Here is a 7,436-nt window from a genome sequence, read left to right as displayed (position 1 = left end):
GGTTGGGCAAGATGTCCTTTAAAGCTTCTTACAAGAACCCTAAAACTCTGAAATCTAATAATCTCTAAATCTGTGATGAAACTTGTCTAGTATTACATGGTCTTTTTCTGGAAAAGAGCCACAATCCAATGTGACTTGGAAAGAGCTTATTGATAAGGTGATGACTTCCTGCATAACTTTAGGAAACAGATGGATTAAGAAGTTATCAATTGGGGAAAATCTTAATTTTCAGTGTTGTAATATGTCAAAAAATATAGCAGTTTTAAAATGATTATGCAAATGCAAATAGAAGGGTACTGATCCTATGAAACAGGAGAGTATTATTTTATTCATTAGTTACTATGGTCAAAGGGTTAAAATAGCTAGGGGCTACAGTGGTCAAGGACTGGCCAAGAACTGGCTCAGAGCCAGGGACACAAAGCCTGATAACACACCTGGCATCCTAAAGGAAGTTATTTGAACTGTCCCTAAACCTTGCTCTGTAGGAGATGTGGCTAAAATCTACGGATTAATGGCTGCTTATCTAGGAAATGGGATAAACTAGAGAGGAGAAGAGGGGGAAAGAAGATGATAATGAAGAAAAATTATAGGTATTGCTAAGAGATAAAGGGCAGCCAGAACTTGATAAGAAGGCAAAGATGAACAGCACCTGTGTGAAGCTAACTTTGTCTGAGACAGGGGTAAGGACTATGCTGATGCATGTTAATTACTGTATAATGAGGATAAACAACTACTAAGGCAGGGCATGGAGATCGAGAGACATATGGAGAAGAATAAGGGAAGAATAATGAGTATAACACTGAATAATAAATATAATGTCCTGTGGTCTGATGCTAGCTTATAGCAGGGACTTAGGTGATGCAGTTCCATCAAACTCATTCTCCTTGGATTTTAGAAGAAACTCCACAGACTTGATAAAGTCTTAGATAAATTCAAGTTTCTTCTAAGTTACTTCTGGGCCTCTGAAGGCCAGAATGTATTTCTCCAGTTTTATCTAGGAAGAGGGATCCCTGACTGGTTACAAATATTCATTCTGTCTCTTTAAGACTGTATCCCTTCAATGGAAATGAGGGGTTTTTTTTAAGGCAACAAAAGCTTAATTAAAATATTCTTTAATACAAGTCAATTCCCTTTTCTCTAATTCCATATATGCCGAGTGACCTTTTGATCTCAGCTCAGTACCTTAAGTGGGTTTCAGTCCTGTAAAGATAATGTATTGAGTGGCTGAAATGGAAATACTGTCCTTTTGGCTGCTATGTTGCTTTTTGAAAATTATTCAACTGCTATTTTCATTTCAATGATTCCCCTGTGGGCCTGGGTCGTGTGAATTATTTTTTTTCTCCGGGATTTGATTACCCTGAGTTTTTAGCCCTGAAGAACAGATACCAAACCCTGGATCCAATTATACCCTATCCATAAGGTACAGCACCCCATGGGGCACGCCAGATATTGTTGACTTACCATAACGCACACTCAGCTCTGTTCAGCTTGGCTAATTTTTCTTCACATCACTTTTATTAAGGAAGGAAGAAAGGATGGAAAAAATATTTATTTATTTATAAGTGCCTACTTACTATATTCCAAGCCTTGTGCTAAACACTTTAGAAAAAATTATTTCATCTGATCCTCACAACGACCCTGGGAGGTAGGTGCTATTACTATCTTCATGTTACATTTGAGGAAACTGGGGCAGACAACATTTAAATGACTTGCTCAGAGTCACAAAGCTAGCAAATGTCTGGAGTTAAATTTCAAATTTGGGCCTTCCTGACTCCAGGACCAGGGCTCTATCTACTATATCACCTAGCTGCCACTTAAGTTTTAAGTATTTATTAAATATTGAGTTATTTCAGTTTTCACATTTTTTACTTACTAGGTATTTGGAAGGTGCAGTGGCCTTTGTCATTAGAGTTTTCCTGTCTCAATTCAGAAGGGGCTAAATATGGAAATAAACATGCAGCAAAGTAGAGTGGCATGGGAGCAAATGAGCCATATGAATAATGAGGTTGGACAGAATATGAGGAACACAGGATTACAGATATAAAATGAAGTGGGACCTCAGAGCCTTCAACTCCAACCTCCCTCTCCCCTTCATTATATAGAACAGGAAACTGAGGCTCAGAGATGTCAAGTTCTACAGCTGGTAAGACTACAAGGCTAGATTTGAAACCAAGTCTTTCTGAATCCAACGCAGTGTTCTATACAAGAGAGCGTCCACTGCCTTTTTAAAAAATGGGAAAGGCTTGGGGAAGGCTTCATGGATGAGAAGGCACCAGAGCTGGGTCTTGAAAAGGAAAGAAAAATTTCAACAGGACAAGACATGGAGAGTGATCAGGGAGGATAATCTATGGAAATGTATGGAAGAACAAGAAAACTGGGCAAGATCCAAGACTTGGGAACACTTACTACATTAGTCCATTTTTGGCTGGAAAACAGAGGACAAGAATTAAATAGGACTGAAATGGTAGTTTGTAGTCAAGTTGTAGAAAGCTGTAAGTGGCAGGCTAGGGAATTTTCTTTTTCAAATTATAGCAAAAGAGCCAGTGAAAGTTTCTAAATATAGGAGTCAAATGTCTATCTGCTTATGCTAGGTGCAAAGTACTTTCTTAGGAGGGCAAATCTGTAAGTAGAAATTTTTATGTTGGGGGCAACCATCACAAACCTGCCTAGGGCACATCAGTTGAGAGGACAGAGCATAGAATCACAGAGAACTAGGCTCCTGTCACTTCAGAGTATGGTGATAAGAGGGATAACCCCACAAAGGAACTTTAATTAATTGCTACTGCTAAGTAGTTGCTCAGGTCTCTAAATTTGATGCCTTCTAAATTTGTGACCTTAGGCTAAGTTCCAGTTGTCTCATCCCAGTTATTTCTGAGTAAGGGGATACCACTGCCTTGAACTGCCAAAATAAGTATAAATTTAACTTATGTATTATCTACTGCATCTCCATTTAAATCAGGGAATCAATTTGACATCCTATTTATTTGTAATGATCTCTTAAGAGTTTTTTTCAACTCTCCATTTTTCCTAACTTCACCAAAATCCAACCTCCAAATACTCTATTTCATCTTTTTTAGTTCTTCATCTACATTTCCCATCATGTGTGGATTTGCTTCCTGATTTTTTTGCCAGAGCACAACAGCCTTTGGTCTAATTCACATCTCTTTCCTTCCTGGGGACCTAGACTTTCCCTTGATCTCTTTTGATCTCCCTGACAATGATTCTCTGAGCAGTCCCTCTTCAGCAACTATTCTATTTCCTCTACCTATGTGGGCTCCTGAGGACATCAATGGGATATCAAAACAGAATCAAATCAAGGACAGCCTGTGGTCCTTTTCCAAAGACTGGTGAGTGGCCAATTACTATCCATCAATCAAGTACAATTTCAGAATAAATGTGGATCAGGTAGTGGAAGGGGGGCAGGAGAAGGAAAGGAATCACCAAAGGGAAAGAGAGAAATAAGTAATGACAAATGCCCTTAACTTCTTTTCTTCTTCCCTTGTCTCTCTATCTCTCTCCATGGTTGTGCCTTGTGAGGGAATAGCGCAGAATGGAAAGAACTGAGGGCAGCTTATAGATAGTGAACTTACGAAAAATAGCTCAAAGCATAGGATGAGAGAGATTACATACACCAGTAGCAAAATGCATGTAACACAGACTAATCAAAAAACATAGAACTGTTGGCTCTTCCTTTAGTCAGTTCAAAATGTTGAACACAATCAGAAAATATGAGTGCTGGTAGTCTAGGTACAACTTGGAGTGAAAAATTCTTATCCAATCACAGAGAAGTAAAATTAAACTCATGGAGAGAAGCAGGGAATAAAAGGAATGTAATTTCCTGTTTCCTAATAGAAGGTAGAGAGAGAAAGGGAAAAAATATCTCAAGTTCAGCATGCATCAATAATGTAGGGAAATAATTATTGATCATGTTTACATAAAAGAAACATGGCCTTGTGTTCTACAGACTGCTTTGATGTTCATCCATTCATTCACTCATGCACCCATTCATTCACTCATACATTCATCAAATATTTGCTAAGTATATTCTATATATAGGACCCCATGCTAGGCTTTGTGGGAGACCTAGAGATGTATGACAGATAAAGCCTTCCTTGAACTTATAGTCTAATCATCAAGTTTCAATGATCCAGGATTTCCCTGGTGTGAAGGGAGAAATACTGAAATAAATACCAAACACTTCAAATTTTTAGACACTTAGGTCTTTGTGAATTAACCATGGCCAAAAATCTTAAGTGATTGTTGCAGTGGTTTATCATATTATTGCTTATGAATTATTTTGAGACAGTGATATTTTTCAACTTCTTCATTTTAAGACATATTTTGCCAGAAAAGAATTTGACCATTTGATACATAGGAGTAGTCATGTTTCAAAATATGATTGGTGACTTAGCACTTAATAGAATATGCAGTAATCTTTTCTAGGCACTCAATAGGAGGAATTTTACCTTTTTTATCCTCTGATATCATATCAATCTTATCAATTCTTTAAAATTCAGTTCAAAAGACATCCATTCTGCTTCCCTGTTTCCTAGACTCCACTGTGAATTCTTCACTGATCTTCTCCAGCTGTCACAGATCTCTTTTGACTCTGAATTCTACAGGTTTATAACCTGTAGCCCAGGGCCCTCCAAGACTCTGGTCTCAAACAAATAAATCCATTCCTAGGGGCTGGCCCTAAGGGAGTTATTTTTTTTCCTTTGGCTCATTGCTTCCAGCTATAGTTATTCCAGGAAAATCTAAAATACTCAAGATAGAATTCATGCCTAAATTTCCCTCATATGTGAACAACATGATCCTTATCTCCTCTCCAAATATTCAAGGTGGCAAATGTAAATTAAATATATTATGGATTTCATTTCACCAAACATAAAATTCACAAGCTACAAAGGACTAACTTGAGCCCATTAATAGATATAGAAAACACAGAGAGCACTCAGACCATTAGCTCCCCCGGGGAAGAAAGTGAACTTCCTGGCAATACTTTCCAGTAAGTCCCTCTTTCACAGAGACTCGCATAGTTCCACCAAACCCCTTAGGACCGCCCTGTGATTTTGCTTAGAGGTGTCAAATACATGGCTCATGGGCTGCATGCAGCTCATAATACCTCCAAATGAGACCCAAAGCAATTTAAAATGTAATTGGAAAATATCTAACAAAACAAATTAAAAGAAAATACAGATAAATGGATCTGTGATTTTCTAAGTCAATATGTGGCCCTCAGAGGTTCTTATGCATAGCTTAGTGGACACTCTATCTATTTGCATTTGACCCTGCTGGTTTAGTATAACGCTGGAAGGTAAACATAATTTGGGGGTTATCAAGCAAAGAGATCACTTCCCACTGAGCTAATACTATCTGCTTAACTCATAGTCATGAAGCAGAAAACACAATGGCAAGGTGAAGACCTCTTCCTTACTCCCCGCTCCATGAAGTGCCCACCACAAACAGGGCTTACACTGACGTGATACTTTTCATGGACTGTACTATTGAAGCAGTCATCTCCATAGAAGACACTAAAGCCCAAACTCTCAAAACGGGGAGGTTTTGAATTTGATTGCCCATGAGCTAATCTTCAAATTTAGCACTGCCCATTAATCTCCTTTAAAAAAATTCTGATTTTTTCCCTTTCAGAATGTTTGTGTAGCTGTGTTCTGAACTAGTAGCTCCAGCCTCCTGGGGAAACTTCTATTGATAAAGAGCTCATTCAGCAGAAAGGAGAAAGAAATACACACACATACACACACACACACACATATACACACATATATGTGTGTGTGTGTGTATTTACATGTATATATGTATATATAATTATATATCATTCTCTCTTCCCTGCACATAACTTGAGACAAGCAAAAGTAAATTCTAACCATTAGGGAAATCATACATATCCAGGCTGGCCAGTGTGGCAATCAGATTGGTGCAAAATTCTGGGAAGTGATCAGTGAAGAACACGACCTCAACCCCACCAGCACCTACCATCAGACAGCAACTACAATTGGATCGAATCTCTGTCTGCTATAATAAGGCCACGGTGGCCAATATGTTCCCCGGGCCATATCAGTTGATCTTGAGCCTGGACACATGGACTCTGTTCATTCTGGACCTTTTGGCCAGATATTCAGGCCAGACAACTTTGTTTTTGGCCAGTCTGGGACAGGCAAAAATTGGGCCAAACACCACTATACCAAGGGGGCAGAGCTGGTGGATTCAGTCTTGGATGTGGTGTGCAAAGATGCAGAGAGCCTACAAGGCTTCAAGCTGAGCCACTCACTTAGTGGAGGCACAGGATCACGGATGGGCACCTTGCTTATCAGCAAGATCCAAGAAGAGTACGAATCATGAATACCTTTAGTGTGGTTCCATCACCCAAGGTCTCAGATATCGTGATTGAGCCCTGAAATGCCACACTCTCTGTCCACCAGTTAGTAAAAAATACGGATGAAACTTCCTGCATTGATAAGGAAGCACTCTATGAAATCTGCTTCCAAACCCCCAAACTGACTACGCCAATTTATGGTGACCTTAACCATCTAGTCTCTGCTACCATGAGTGATGTCACCACCAGCCTTCACTTTCCTCACCAGCTTAATGCTGACCTCCACGAATTAGCTGTAAACATGGTCCCTTTCCCTTGACTCCACTTCTTCATTCCTGGCTTTTCCCCCCTCACCAGCTGTAGGAGCCACCAGTACTGTGCCTTACCTGTGCCTTAGCTCACCCAGCAAATCTTCAATGCCAAGAACATGATGGCAACATGTGATGCTTGCCATTGGTGATGTCTCACCATTGCTACTGTTTCTTATGGTCATATGTCCATGAAGGAGGTGGATAAACAAATGCTGAAAGAGCAAAATAAAAATAGTAGCTACTTTGTTGAGTGGATCCCCAATAACATCAAGAACACTGTCAGTGACATCCCACCAGGCTCAAGATGGCTATCACCTTCATTGGCAATAACACTGCTATCCAGGAGCTCTTCAAGCACATCCCAGAGCAAGTTCAGTGCCAAGTTCTGCCAGAAGGCCTTCATCCACTGATATACAGAGGAAAGGATGGATGAGATAGAGTTCACTGAGGCTGAGCACAACATGAATGGTCTCATTTCTGATTACCAACAATATCAACATGCCACTGCCGAAAAGGAGGAGGAATTCAGTGAGGAGGCAGCAGAGGAAGCCTAAGGGAGATATCCTGCTACTTCAGTCTCCTCAATTCTCCCAACATTCTTTCCCTATCACTCTTTTCCTCTAAGATTTGCATTTTCTGCCTCTATCCTCTTTTTCTTTCCTTTGTGATTCCTGATCTCTCTGCCCTCTGTTTTTCCTTCCTTATGACCTATCACCTCAGTAATATAATCTTTCCTCCCCACTTCCAGATTTCTCTCCAAGAAGCAGAATGTCTCCAACACAGAACTT

The 7,436-nt window shown here is 39.7% G+C and overlaps 1 pseudogene; it reads left to right on the top strand.

Moving 5' to 3' along the window:
- Nucleotides 1-6,087: 6,087 nt before the first annotated feature.
- LOC110206423 (tubulin beta chain pseudogene) lies at nucleotides 6,088-7,202 on the top strand (annotated as a pseudogene).
- Nucleotides 7,203-7,436: the final 234 nt, after the last annotated feature.

The sequence above is a fragment of the Phascolarctos cinereus genome, unplaced genomic scaffold (genome assembly GCF_003287225.1).
Source record: "Phascolarctos cinereus isolate Bilbo 61053 unplaced genomic scaffold, phaCin_HiC Scaffold_2;HRSCAF=192, whole genome shotgun sequence".
Taxonomy (NCBI): domain Eukaryota; kingdom Metazoa; phylum Chordata; class Mammalia; order Diprotodontia; family Phascolarctidae; genus Phascolarctos; species Phascolarctos cinereus.
The sequence above is the reverse complement of the archived record's forward strand: the minus strand, read 5'-3'. Positions and strand labels throughout refer to the sequence as shown.